This window comes from Colobus angolensis, unplaced genomic scaffold (assembly GCF_000951035.1).
Source record: "Colobus angolensis palliatus isolate OR3802 unplaced genomic scaffold, Cang.pa_1.0 Scaffold380, whole genome shotgun sequence".
Classification (NCBI taxonomy): Eukaryota; Metazoa; Chordata; class Mammalia; order Primates; family Cercopithecidae; genus Colobus; species Colobus angolensis.
This window is the reverse complement of record NW_012117155.1, coordinates 2238613-2253113: the sequence shown is the minus strand read 5'-3', so window position 1 is coordinate 2253113 and position 14501 is coordinate 2238613. Positions and strand designations below refer to the sequence as shown.

Sequence of the window (14501 nt, the reverse complement as noted above, 5' to 3'; positions counted from 1 at the left end):
CAAAAATAAAACAAAAAACATACAAGGGAGGTGATGTTTTACAGCCTGTTGACTGCTTATCAGGCATAGGCAAATCTTGCCCTCAAGAGCAGAAACCCACTGATACATGCCATCCAGTAAAATCACACTAGAGCTCTTTGAGATGGAAATAACTAAGGTCTCAAAAAGGAAACTTGCCCAAGGATATACCTGGGCTGTCAAGGTACTGCCTCTCCTGTTTGTGTCTCAGTGCTGCCCTTTCCTCTCAGTAGTTATGAATAAAGGAGCAGCAGGACATGGCCATCACCTCTGAGGGATCTGAGCACAGATGTGAGTGACAGTGGAAATGGGCTGTGTGAGAAAAAGACCTCAGGCTCCATTGAAATCAGAATGTACTGAGGAGGTGGAGTGCATTGGGTGGAACAGGCATGAGGCACTAGTGGCATGACCTTGGTGAGTTAGTTATTGACCTTTCTGAGCCTCAGTTTCTTCACCTGGAAAATGGGCTGGATGATCATCCAGTTCCCAGTGTTTCATTGAATATTAGACAAGATTATACAACTCAAAGAGGGTGACCCACAGTGCATGGCACATTTAAGTACTCAAACAAGGCAAGTTTTCTTCACTTATCCATGCTCTCTGCTTTCTTCCTTACTTCCTCCTCTAAAAAGAGCTGTTTTAAATAGCTATCTGGATTTTTTTTTTTTTCTGCACCACTTCAAAGTCAATGAAAATCAGCTTTAACTTCCTTCTTTCTCTTCTTCCCCTCTCATAATAGGCATGGCCCTGGGGCTGGGTCTGAGGCTCGGTTCTCAGCCAGGAAGCACAGGGCTGGGCTGCTTGCTGTTGGTTTCAGTACCTTCTTCTCCCAGGAAGGGCCCTGGTCCAGGGGCTTGCATTGGCCTCCCCTGACTTCAGTCTGTAGATACCTTGCTGTACATATTTGCTCTCACTTGGCTACCTGGGTCTCACCAGGTGTGCAGCTGGCTTTTCTTCCTGGGTGGGATTTGGTGATGATAAAGCAGGCACTTGTTGAGGCTATTATTGAGAGTTTTTTGGTTTCAAGGCACAGGAACCAAACTTGAATGAGCTTAAGCAAAAATGAGATGCAGAGCTCATGCCTCTCATACCAACACTTTGGGAGGCTGAGGCTGGAGGAGCGCTCAAGGCCAGCAGTTCAAGATCAGCATAATCAGCATAGCAACGGCCTGTCTCTACACACACACACAAATTAGATTAAAAAGGATACATTGGAAGGTTGGGGAGGCTCAAAGATTCGAAAGAGGTGCAGGAGAATCAAGCCCCAGGAAGGCAGCATGTGACCTCCAGCATCCCCAGACCAGAGTCCCCTCTTCAGGGCACCATGGCTGCAGGCAGCTCCCAGCTGACCCCACACAGCCCTGCCGCCAACCTGAGAGGACCAGGCCTTCCCCAGGAGTTTTCAGATTGGAATTTGGCCTGGCCTGGAGCATGTGCACACCCCTCGTACCATTGCTAAGGAGAAAAGATACTCCCATGAGCCCACCTTGAGTCCTATACTCCCCTTTTTGGCTGGAGAGTGGGAGATGGGGTGGAGTCTGTTATCAGGAGAGAGAAAGAGAAGAATACTAGTAATATTAATAATTAAGTATGATACTTTTCTTGAACTTGCAAGACACATTCTAAGCTCTTTACCTGCATAACTCATTTAATCTTCACCGTCAACCCATTTTACATACCAAGAAACTGAAATAGAGAGAAGTTAAGCAATTTGCCCAAAGTCACATAACTAGTTAGGAGGAGAGCTGGAACTGAATCCAAGCAGAGGGCTCCAGAAGTGCCCTTAACCACCCACTCTGATGCAGATAATATCAGACATCACCTTGAAGCACCTGCTCTGAGCGAGCAGTGGGCTAAGTCCTTTATAGCATTATCTCATTTAATCTTCAGAGAAGCCCTATGGAGTGGGTACTAACATCATCCACATTTTAAAATAAGAAATTGAGGCTCACAGAGATGATGTGATTTGTCTAGGGCCACCCAACTAATTTAAAATGACAGAGCTGGGATAGGACCCTTAGTTTGCCTGATGGTAGGGCCTAAGTTCCTAACTGCCTCACTGGGTAACACTTCTCTTGTTCTGTCTGAAGCTCCCCTGGTCTGGCTCAGCACCTGAGTCTTTGTCCACAGTCTGGGGAGGGTCTGGGATGTGGAGACCCCTACCTGCTGCATGCTGCTGAGGGGTCGGCTGTGAGGTTTTAGCTGGTCTTGATATATCTCACGCTGACCTACACCAGATGGTTCTTGAACAAGTCTTTAGTGCATTGAAACTCTGAGTTTATTCATTTTCTTCATTCAACAAATATTTACTGAGTGCCTGGAGGCTGCAGGCCCTGTCCAAGTGCTGGGGTCCCTCAGGGAAGAACTTAGACTTGAAAAACATCCAAGAGGAAGGTTCCCGGAGTTCCTTTCACTTGGGCCTATCATGTCCCACTTAATCTCACAGGAAACCTTCCCTGTATCACCCAAATCAGACCCACGAGGGACCAGAGACCTCATGCTTCTTTGCTTGACACTGGCCTGATGGCAAGTCCAAGGAGAGACAGCATTTCTTCATTCTGGTTGAGTACAAAGGAAAATATCGTGTCAGGGAATGAGCATGGGTGTGGACTGAGGCCAGCTCCATTGGTAGTCCCAGGGCTGCTGTGGTCTCTGCTAATTGAGACTTTGGGTGAGGTACTTCGCTGGGCCATGCCTCAGTTTCCCCCTCTGTAACGATACTGTACTACCTGTCTTACAGGGTTGCTGGGAGTATTAGCTGAGGTAGCAGTGTTAACTACCCAAGGCAATACCTGTGCACAGGTTAATCCCTCCCTCTTACAACAACTAAGTAGTTTTGTCGGTGTCTCTGAAAGTCAGGGTACCTGGAGCAGGGCCACTGAATGGGGTCCCAGGTGAGGAAATCACCAATTGTATCAAGCTCCTCATTTTACAGATGAGGGAACAGAGGCCCTGACGCTCAAAGGCCAGAAAGTATTGGACTCTAGGACCTTCTAATTTGTTGGTGTTACAGGGAGCTCCAAGTGTATTTGGCTGTTGGTCAGACAGAGGGTACGAGTTGGTCCCTCGAGTGGCCAGACACTGTGCCCAGGCCTCTGTGAGCATCTGACTGGTGGTCAGCCCTTGTAGCCTGGTCCAGTCATACCTACCTCCAACCCACCATGAAGACAACCCAAGCAGAACCTTAAAGAGCCCCGTGTCCCTGCTGCTGGTCTCCATAATGCCCTAGCGTGGATAGGGACTTCTGTTCCTGAGATCTAGAAAGCATTGACAGGGTCCCTGGCTTCTGAAACTCTGGTTGGACCAATGATGCAGTTCTGTACCAGGATGTCCAGCTCCCCACCCACGGCTCCCAGAAGCTCCCCTTGAGAAGCAGGGGGCAGACAAGTCAAGGCCTCTAGCCACTCTGACTTCTGGCTGGGAGCAGCAGCACACAGCCTGCAGCTCAGGCTGATAGAATATGGTCCAGGCAAGCCGGCCTGTTTGTCAGCTGGCACAGGCCCCGAGGGGTGTGGGCTTGATAATGATGATGACGGGCGGGCAGGGCTGCCGCTTCTGCCCAGGTGGCCGCCCTCGGAACTTGCTAGGCTCGCCCAGTGTGTGGGCCCACCAGGGCTATGCTCAGAGTTGATGTCCAGGACACCTTCCCCTCAGCTTGGTGGGAAAAACCATGAGCACTGGGGCAGCCGGTCCTGGGCTCCAATCCTGCCTTGCTCTGGGGCCTTGGCAAGTGCTGTCTGTTCTGCAAGCCTCTGTTTGCTGTCTGTGAGGAGCCACTGAGATAAAGCAGGTCTAGTCTCCACCCTTGATGGTTCCATGTGTGACCGGTACACAGCACTTCATAGGCTCTCTCCCATTAACAGGCTGAGAATTCTGAACAGTGAATCGAATCCCATCTCCCAGCACGCTAACAATGTGTGCTCTTTGTGTGCCAGAGAGAGAGTGTGTGTGTGTGTGAGAGTGTATGTGTGTGTGTGTGGAGGCACCACTCTGTTGAGCAAAGTGTGCGTATACCTCCCTGGAGTATGAATATTGCCTCTTATAGATGTCAAATTTCACAACTCTGTTAGTTTTTGTCCCCTTGCGGTTACTTCTTAAATACTTTGATTTCTTTTTTAATGTGGAGGTAAATCATTAGAAATATTTTGTAACTCTGGGCTTCGTTTTCCAAACAGGTGTAGAGGCATGTTCTGCAGAAGCAATAGGATGTCATCAAATATTGTGGGTCGTCACTAGAAGCCAAGAGAATAATTGGTTTAGGAAACTCAGCCATGATCAGCTGGTGCACTTTCATAACTCCCTAGTTTACTTAGCGTTAGACAATGGGACCAGTTTCACACTGGGGACTTGTTATCAAGTTTTACACCTGCTTGATTTACTTTCATTGTGTCTCATGCTTAGAAATTCTGACACTTTCTGTTTTTACTAAAGCAGCAAATAAAGCTTTGTTTTCCAGATCCCTCCTACTCCTCAGCAAAGTCTTTGTATAGAGATCTGATAAGCCCTTAGGGTGCCCTGACTGCAGCCAACAATAGAATTTGTTTAGCCATCTTGCTATTCCTTTCTTCATGTGCAAAACTTGTTGGAGCACAGAGAGAGATTCTCTGTCCATTTCCTCTTGCTGGGTGAAGTGTCCCACAAGGCAAAGTGCACAAGTGTGCGAGACCTCTTGGAGGAGACTAGAAAGGAGGCGTAAACTAAGATGATGTCACTGACATTAATTGTTGGGCTCTTGTTTTTAAAGGAACATGGCAACCTGTGTGTGTCTCATCCCAGAAAGAGAAGACTTTAACCACTGTGATGCCTGAGAATCCAGTGAGTAAGTCACAGTGGTAGATCTTGTTTGCCATGGAGTAGCTCCTGGGGGCTGGTCCTAGGCTTAGGAAAGTGTGGGATGTTCCCACCATCCTGGGGCAGCTTGCCATGCCCAGGGCATGCTGTTCCCTCTGAGTCAGCACCGCCTCCTCTGCACTCCCCTAGCGCTGTGTTCATGCCTCAGATACACCACTGAGTTAAGGTTTGTTCATCTGCTTGTCCCACCTACCGGCTGAGGGAGCCTTGAGGGCAAGGAACCAGACTCTAGCTTTCCTGTCTGAGCCAGGCAGCAATTCTCGGCAGGTACAGTACCAGGCACATCACAGGGGACCAGCAGCTGTTTGTGGACTCAAGGAGTCTCAACCCTGAGGTTTGATCAGGGCTTTGCAGTCCACAAAGCTTTATCACGGACAGTGTTCCATGGGAACCTTGTGCCCTGGGTGGGGTGGTCATATTATCCTCGTTTATTTTATAGATGGGGAGGCTGGGGTCTGAGGAGTCAGATAGCCTGCCACAGGTGGTAGGCTAATAAGCGCCTAGGACCCAGGTCTTCTGTGTCTCAGGCTAGCCTGGTTTCTGTAATGTCAAACGTTATAATTAGAAAGGTTGTTTAGAGTAAACCCCTCATTGCCAAACAGGGAGTCCTGGCCTGAAGATACTTTCTCAAGGTGACAGGACTCACTGGTGTCCAATGGAGAATCGAAATGCAGGCCCTGGACTTCCAGTCCGGCGTTTTGGCACCCCTCCTCCCTCCTCCTCTGCTCTGCTCCTGTATACAGCAATCAGAGAACATTTTGGGACCATACATCTGTGTTTACAGGAGGGCAGAGAACTCACAGAAAGCCATGAGTTAGAAGGAACATAGGGATGAATAAAACTCACCCTTCTCTCCGGGAGCTTCCCTGGACATGTGAGCCTTGGCAGGGCCTTGAAGAGGCTCAGTTTAGTTGTGGGAGGAGGGAGGATGAAGGTGAGTGTGAGCGAAGAGCATCAGGACCCAATCCAAGAAGCCTGGGCATGGGTGGAGGCCCCAGCGGAGGGGCAGCCAGCATGTGTGTCAGGGCATTTGGCAGCTGGCCTGGTGGGCGCTGAGGGATCATGTGGGGTGAGGAGTCCACGGGAGTCCTGAATGGCAGGATGACAAGGGGTTGACTGGATCTCAGGGAAAGCTGCTGCAGGAGTTCTCATTCTTAGGATCTGGGGAAAGACCCAGACAAAGAGCTGATTGGCCAGTCTGTCACAGCCTGAGAAACTGTCCCCTCTCTGGAGAAACAGAATGCAGTTTGTCCACAGAGGAGGGTCAGGCGATGAACAGTGAATTCCAACGTTGTCTGAAACGTGTGTGGGGAGGGGAGTGTGAGCAGTCCTGGCTGGCTCAATCCTGTTGCCCTCAGATGAATTTTGGTTCTGCTCTGTTTCTGATTGAGCACATGTGCTGCTGTTCTCTCTTCCCCTTGGAATCTTGGGTCCCTCCTGGCTCATCCATTCAATCCAGGCTTGACCCAGGGCCAGGTGGGTCCTGGCTACTCTTCTGTGTTCACTCCACTTTTTCTTGCAACTTCCTGGACTTGAGGACTGGGACTGACTGCCAGCTTCATCTCCATTGGCAGGGTGAAACACAAAATCTCCCCAAATTACAGAGAATGTGATGCTTGCCAAATAGGTACCCCGGATTATTTTCCAAAGCATTCCCAAATTATACACTTCTCTAGGGCAGGGGAAGTGTGTCATGTTGTATCATGATTGTTTACACTTCATATTCTTTGCACGTTATGTTTTATAAAGGTTATTTCATCTTCATGATCAAGCAGGTGGACTTCTCCCATTTTACAGATGAGAAATTTGCCTTAAGCAGGCTTAACCTGCCCAAGGCAATGCAGCTGTCTAAGGGCTGAGCTGGGGCATGGCCCAGTCCTGCTGTTTATAAATTCCATGATGTCTCTCCTCTGCTAAACTCCAACCATAGTAAATCCCTGGAGGGCCTGAGACATAAGAGGAGCTCAGTAAACACTTGTGGAATGAGTGACTTTTGGCTCTTTTGTTTTTGGCCACTCTTAACCATAAGTGGACCCTCTTTGGCAGCAAAGAGAACACTACCCTGTGGAATATTTGAGTTTCTTGCCATGATAAGGAACTGGTGAGCTGTCTTCTCACCCACCCTTACCTCTGGGAACTAGGTCATGCACACTGAATAATTAATTTCTTGACTTTTACTTGGAGCTTCCTCCTCCTGACGTTGAGATGATATGTTAGACACTGATCTATGAGAGGTCCTTGGCAGAAGCAGATCCTATTGTTTGTTGTCACAGACCTTCAGTGACCCATCTAATTGCCCATGAATAATACCTGTGGCCTAAACAGGTCAGCCTTCCAGGCAGTTCACTCATCTCCTCCTTCTACCCTTCCCCCACCAACCTTCTCTAGACTGAGGAAGAGGAACAGGTGTGTATTATCTTAGATATGCAGGGTTCTGTAGGGTCAAGGGAGCCTACCTCTTCCTTCTCACTGACCTCTGAACTTTTCCATATTTTTGTGGCAAGGGCTGGAGAAAGAACAAGAAAACCATGTCAAGATGGGAAAGAATTCATAGGCTCCGGAAGGCAGTTATCAAAATATCTGCTGGGTCTGCTCTTTTCCTAAGTGACACTTGGGTCATGTTTCTTAGAGTCTGCAAGGGATCCAGCTGGCCTCGTTAGACTCTTGAGGTCAACAGAATAGAGTAGAAATAAGAGTGGGCTGAGACCAAGAGACCCATGTTCTGGTGTTGGCTGTCCACAGCTTAGCTATGTGGCCTTGGGCGAGTCATAGAACCTCAGCTGCCTTCAGATTTCTTATTCAGGAAGTCAGGGAGGGGTGGAAGTTTGGTGGCATCTTAAAGAAGTCTCCTTGACTTCTGTGGTCCTGGTCCTCAGTGTCTCTCTCAGTTTGTCCTTGTGATTAGCCCTGTCTTCTCCTCCAGATCACCTCCTCCTCATGCAGTCAGATCTTGCTTCTGTAAGCACTTTCATCCTGACCTTTGTAGCTTTGCCATCTCTCCCCTGCCCCACCCTGAGTTATGCCAGAGTGCAGATAAGAACTCCCTGTTGCTGCCCTAGTCTCCTGCCAAGCATCATGGGAGAAAACTCTAACCTGGTGAGATTGTTAGAGATCTAAGGAGTGAAATTGGTTGGTATCAGAGGAAAATGGGATTAAAGGTTGTTGGGATTTTCAAGTCCTTGATGCCCCAGGGTACCTGGATTGTACTGAGTTGTTTGATCAGAGGGTAGTCAATATGTTCTTAAGAATATGGCCCCAAGTTGGCCAACCCTTGTGATCAGCGGTGACCAGACACTTTGGAGAAATAAAGGGAATAGCATTGGTAGAAGGTTGCTCAGTGAGAGATGAGAGATATCTGAGATGAATAACCAACATGAAAAGGGGAAAGGCTAGGTCGGGAAGGTGGATTTGTCTCTAACATTTACAATTGTAAAGTATTAAAGCTGAAAAGAACTATAGATCCTTTAATCCACTTCTCTCATTTATTAGTAAAGAAACTGAGGCCCAGAGACATGACTCAAACATACCCACAGAGCAAGCCAGTGATAGAAGTGAGACAGAAACCAAGTCTCCTGACATGGAACTGTGGAGAGAGCCACTTGCTGGGAATCAGGAGACAGTTCCATGTTGCCTCCTCATGTGGGTTCAGCCACCGTGCCTTCCTCTTTTCTCCTAGACCCTGCACTTGAATGTCTCAGGTGTTAGCAGGGCCCCCACTTCTCCTACCTCATTGTTTATCAAGGCCTAATAAAACCTGGGTGCAACAGCATGGAGAGGTTTAGGCTTCTCATGTGCAGGCTGTTTTGATTTATACTTAGTGACTTAACACTGTTGAGTTGCCATTATTCTGTTTTATGATGTGTCTTGGGGTGAAAGATTAATTCAAGACAGGAAATGAAGGCTATATGATGGCCCAGCCTTAGCAGGAGTATCCTCCTGTGAGTTTGCCATTCAAATCAAAATCACATGAGCATTGTTGCTAAGCAGGCCTTGTTGTGAGAACCTCCAGCAAAGGGCATGGATTACACTCTCACTTGCTCTGAGAGGGGCTCTTTCTGTCAGAGGCTAGCCATCCTGTCACTATGCTGATGGCACGTAAACCAGAATGGAAACCACTCACTTTTTCTTTAGAACTCCATTTGACCCAACACTTCCTGCTGAGCTCAAGGAAATGCGTCTTGAGCACTTTGCATTGGGCAAGCACTAGGTTTACATATATTACCTTGTTTTTCCTCGTAGCAGCTCTCTGAGAGGTAGGCATGTCTATCTGTTATATTGGGGAGAAAATTGAGACAGTTACAGGTTAAATAACTTGTCCCTGCCCACAAGGGCCAGGACTGAAACACAGGGTATCTGACTCAAAGCCTTTCCTGGCTCCACATTTCACATGGCTCTCTGCACACAGAAGGGAGGGCTGGGGAAAAATAGGCAAAGCATTGACTGAAGTGTCAAACATTTAATATGGGACTTCCAAATGCCAGGTCCTGGGCTTGGTTCTTGGGATGCAAAAGTGAGTAAGACCTAGTCCCTTTACTCCTAGGACTTGTGACCTGGCCTGGTGGTGGCACAGATGTATATGATGACATTCATAGCTCCCTTATCATCATTATAAAGAGCCATACCAAGTGCTCTGGAAGCACTGAGAGGAGAGCAGCACACAGGGAAGACTGCACCAAGGAGGGGCTGTGAGACTTGGGTACTGAAGGATGATCAGGAGGTTGCCAGGCAGAAAAGGAGGCAGAGAGTTCTCCAAGGAAACTGGGTGGTAGTGTGAAAGGGCCTGATTTGGTGTTTGGAAGTAAGGAGGAGTAGTGTGCATACTTTCTTCTTAGCTGAGGGTGCACGGAATGAGACATTCAGTTGAGAGAGAAGCTCTGAAGTGAGAGAGGAGGGGAGTTCAGAAGTAGACTGTCCAGGGCTTTGCAAAACACTTGCTGCTAGGTGAGATTCATTGAAAGAAACATTAGCAGAGACCAGGAAAGCTTCTCCAAATATGAATTCTCCAGCTGTCTGATGGATGTTTCCGTATAGAGAAAGGAACTTCTGCTGGGGGCTCATTTTCAGAGAGTTTGTGCAGGTTTTCTGCATTTTGTGTCTCACACATGAGTGGAAGTGATTATTGATGGGGCAAAGTGAATGGAGTGGGACGGGCCACACCAACAGTTCATATTTAAAATGTCTCAGATTCCTCTGGCCAGATAAGCTGATAGCAAACACCCTTGTGAGTTCCTGCGCAGACTGACTCTCCAGGGATCGTTTTGCATTCCAGACAGGGTCACACAATATTTCTGCAGGAGCTGGGGCTCTGGGGTGAGAAAGCTACTTAAAAATAAAGACCAGCAAAAAATATAGTTGTTTTTAAGGATGACATTTGCAAGGCAAAAGTATCCAGGAAGTAGATTATTTGTCATGAGGGTGAGCCAGAATTTTTAAAAATATCAGATCATTAGAGTGGAAAGAATAATGGCGGAGAGAGAGAGGAAGAGAGAGCTCCAGGAACCCTTGTCTCCTGGGTGTGGTTGTCCCTGCACACCCCCACTTTAATGCATACCTTGCCGAGGTCTGCCCCAGGAAATGAGTTTCGAAAACTGAACTTTGAGCCTGAATTGTCTTCTGTGGAGAAGAGCAGACCAATAAACAGAGAGTGATTTGGAGTCTAAGACTTCTTGGTCTTACATCAACAGTCCCCATCTGCTGCCCTTGGGTTTTGTATCTTTATGAGAAAAGAAAAAAATCTTTTTTGGAACAGTTGGGGCTTATTTTAGTAAACATATTTTTCAGAGCATGAGCCCAAATACCAAGGAAAGAGTCCAATGTCTTTATGCAGCCAACAGAAATGTATTCATCAGGATGATGAGAGCCTGTCTCCCTCCCACCAGGGAAAAGTCACTAGCGGGGCCATACCTTTGGGGCTCCCCTCCCCTGGGGCTTCTGGATGTTGGAGTTTGGGGCTGGTAAGGGACATTTTGACCCCCTGAATGGTCAAGGGCCTCTCTGGGCCCTGGAACCTATGACCTGGCCTCTCTGAGCTCCCAGGAACATGGCCTCTGAGTGTGGCCTGGAGAGGCAGTGTTCTTCCCCGAGCCTGTCCCACACAGGTCTGCGTCGCTCTCAATATGGTAATGAGCTACACTGCTCATACTATACATTGCAATGGTTCTGCAGCCTCCGAGCCATTACCAAATAGGCAAATGTTAAAGGGCTTTCAAACCTCAGTGCTCGTGCGCCTAGTCCAGGGAGGTGAAACACAACCTGTCAGACAAATAACCTCCTCCAGTCAGTTCAGCAATTGAGTGTAAGTTAGAGACTGGTTCTACCCTGTCTTCTCAGACATGCATTTCTGTACTTGCCATCTGTAACCTTACTTGGCTTTATAGACATTTGGGGAGAAGTTCCTGGAAGACTTCAGTTCCTCTGTACAGTAAAGGATTGGGTCAAAACTGTCCTGATCTTTCACTTCTGTTCAGATGTCTGAACTGCCTTCTGATAGCGGCATATTTTCCCTGGGCAGAGAGCTCCTCTCAGGCCACATCCTGATGAAGGAAGGAATCCTTTCTCAGAGCTGTCTCACCCTGCCAGTTTCTGGTCTGTTCACTCTCCTGAGGTTGTACCTAAGAACTGTCAAGCTGGGTTCATGCAGTACATTGCCTGGCACATGGTAATCAATGTTGAATGAATAAATGAATGACCAGCAAGGAAATCCTTCTGTTTTCCAGCAGAACAAAATGGAAGTGAACAGGCCTCAGACTATGTGGCCTGCATGCTGTCAGGACCCAGCATGCACTTCGGAAAAGACTCCTTTGGTTTTTGGCGCAAAGGAAGTTACCTGATAAAGACACCTTCTGGGCCGGGACCTGGAAAGACAGACGATGTTTAATCTACATCACCTCAAGATGATGAGTCCTGTTTTCAGGGCTTAAAATGAACAAACATCAATAGTGACAATGAACCACTGGGAATGGTGGCCCTGGAGAAAGCAGGGGAAATCATTCTGCTGGCAACCCCTGCATACCTAGCCAACCCCAGCTGGCCGAATGTCCCATGCTTGGACAGGTCTCCCAGGAACCTCATGATGGGGCTCTTCCTTTGTCATGCTGCCTCTCTACAGCACAGGTGATTTTACATCTAAATCTTAGATCCTGACTTCCCAGGTGTATTGACATTTTGGTAGGCTTTGAATAGCCCATTAGTTATTTCTGACTCAGGCAGGGCTCACCTGTCTGTGCAGGTGTATACACCTGCTTATAAAGGCTGAATGCAGTGTACAGGCCCTTGTGCAGACTCTAGGGTGAGGGACGTGGCCAGCTGGACTGCCAGTTGGGTGAACAGCCCAATGAAAGGAGTGCACAAGCATCTCAGAGGCCAGCAGACTACTGAGTGCCAGGAAGGTGTTATTTGTGTTGTTAATAACATTAATGACAATATAAGCAAGAAAGCTTCTGTAATTGTGTATCAGGAAATTAATCCTGAAATTGGTAGTCTGTAATTCAAATGAAAAATTTAGAACTCTTTTAAGTGAACTCTAAAGGTGCTACCGTGGAAGCTTCCCTCCGGAGCCAGATTTCTACTTGTAAGCATTCATTCATTCAACAAACGTACTGCCTGCTGGGAGCAGGCACCACATTGGCACTGGAATTACAAAGATAAAGATCAGTCAACAGCTCATCAATGAGTGAATTAGCTATAAAAGACCATAATCCAGAAATTATTTGAATCTTAAATATTGGTTATCAACTGAGAACCCAGAGCTGGGGTGAATACTCTGGGAAATAGAAAATAAATAAAAAATATCAGTCTTTCCTTAAGGTTTACACATTAGATTGTCCAGACCAGATTAATGCACAGAAGACAGGATAGGTTCAAGGCTAAAGGAAAAGCCAAACGGCGTGGTCTGTGACCTCTGTGTGGGAACTCTTTGTCTCTCCCATTTCTCAGAAGATGGGAAGAAGCATCCTGTTCCTTTGGCATCCACAGCACCTAGCAAGGCCCCAGTCACAATATAGGTTATCAGTAAATTGAATGAATGGAATTGAATGTGGCTAGTGGTTCCCGAAGTTGGCTGATCAACAGAATTCCCTGGGGAGTTAAAAACATCTTTACCTCTTGGCCCTCAGGCTGCAGGGATTCTGTTCGGGAACAGGCCCAGGAAACTTGAGTTTTCGTAGACTTCCTGGGCAAATCTGCCTGACAGCCAGGTTTGGTGAGCTCAGGCGTAGACTCTGAGTGAGAAGAACACAGGTGGGTAAGGGACGGGGTGGCGGAGGGCTTTTGAACCTGAATGCTCCAGCCAGTCCCTTAAGATCCTGCCCTGATACCACGTTCTCAGGGAGCTTCTCTCAGGTGCGGAGTCACTCCATCTTCCAACTCTGCATCCACATGTCTTGGCACTCACCTCCCCGGCAGCTCTTACCAATAACTGTTAGTTTGTTTGGATTCCCTGAATAGACTGTGAAGCTCCTAGGGTGCACAGCTCGTAGTAGGTTTTCAGTTAGCACCATGGAGCTGACTGGGCTTCAGAGGATGGGTGAGGTTTGAGCAGAAGTAAGGCAGAGACCTGATGTGAGGGCAGCCACAGGGTAAGCCTGAATGCCTTTGGGATTGAGCCTAACAAGGAAGAGGGGGCTGCATGATGGTGGGTGGGAACCCACTGAGCCTGGCAGGAGGGCTTGGACTTGTAAAAGGGCTGTAGGGAACCCTGAGAGCTTTATGAACAGGATAAAGGAGAAGCTGGTGAGTTGGGAAGGGGGAGATCAGTGAGGAGGCCCATGGTAGCTCAGGTCAGAGCTGGCCAGGCCCTGGATGAAGTGGCAGGGTTGTCGACAAAGGGCAGCCACACTCTAGCCACTACATACCCTGTATTGTGTGTAATACTCTTGATTTGATTGTATCTACCAGCAGTGGTTATTGAGCACCCACCATTGCCAGAGGCACGGGCACCAGGCCCTGGGGCTTGCAGCCTTCAGCTTCAGAGCTCACAGTCAGGTGAGGTAGGAGGGGCCACAAGTAGATCAATGCAAGGGTATTTGCAAAGCTATCCTACAAACTTCCCCAGAGTACAGTGTGGAAAAGGGGGCCTGGGGAGGGCAAAATAATGCTTCAAAGAAGAACAGTGCAGCTAAGGATGCAGCCCAGCCAGGCGTCACTGTGTTTCATCCTGAAGTCACCCAATGGGTCAGGACTGTTATTATACCCATTTTATGGATGAAGAAACTGAGGTTCAAAGAGGTTTGGCAACTCCTCCAGGCTCACACACCTAGTAAATGGTGGGTTGGGTTTGGTGACCAGTCTGCCTGACTCCAGAGTCCAAACTGGGACCCATGACACTCTGCTGCCTTTGATGTTTCAGCCCTAAAGACCACTGGGTTTTCACAGGTGAACAGAGTCCAGATAGGCATTCCAGACAGAGGGATCAGCATCAGCAAAGGCATGTGGGTGGAAGCGTGTCGGAGTGCAGTTTATTGGGAAACTGCAAATGGTTCCTGAGTCTAGAGTGTGAGGGGGCGGGAAAGTGATGAGAGGAGAGACTGGAGGGGTGGGCTAGGGCTAGATCATGAAGGTAGTTTTTGTTTTGCTCCATTAAGATGTTTGGACTTTACCCTGCATATTGTCAGGGAGCTGTTGAAGGATTTTGA

The 14501-nt window shown here is 48.0% G+C and overlaps 1 protein-coding gene across 4 annotated transcripts in view; it reads left to right on the top strand.

Annotated features, from left to right (window-relative positions):
* Positions 1-4760: 4760 nt before the first annotated feature.
* Positions 4761-14501, top strand: part of MICAL2 (microtubule associated monooxygenase, calponin and LIM domain containing 2) — a 126896-nt gene continuing 117155 nt past the window's right edge. For 3 of the 4 annotated variants that reach the window (XM_011954277.1, XM_011954276.1, XM_011954275.1), the window contains exon 1: positions 4761-4837. The gene's annotated coding sequence lies outside the window, so the exon portion shown is untranslated. The remainder of the gene's footprint in view (positions 4838-14501) is intronic. The other variant, XM_011954274.1, reaches the window with a different exon arrangement.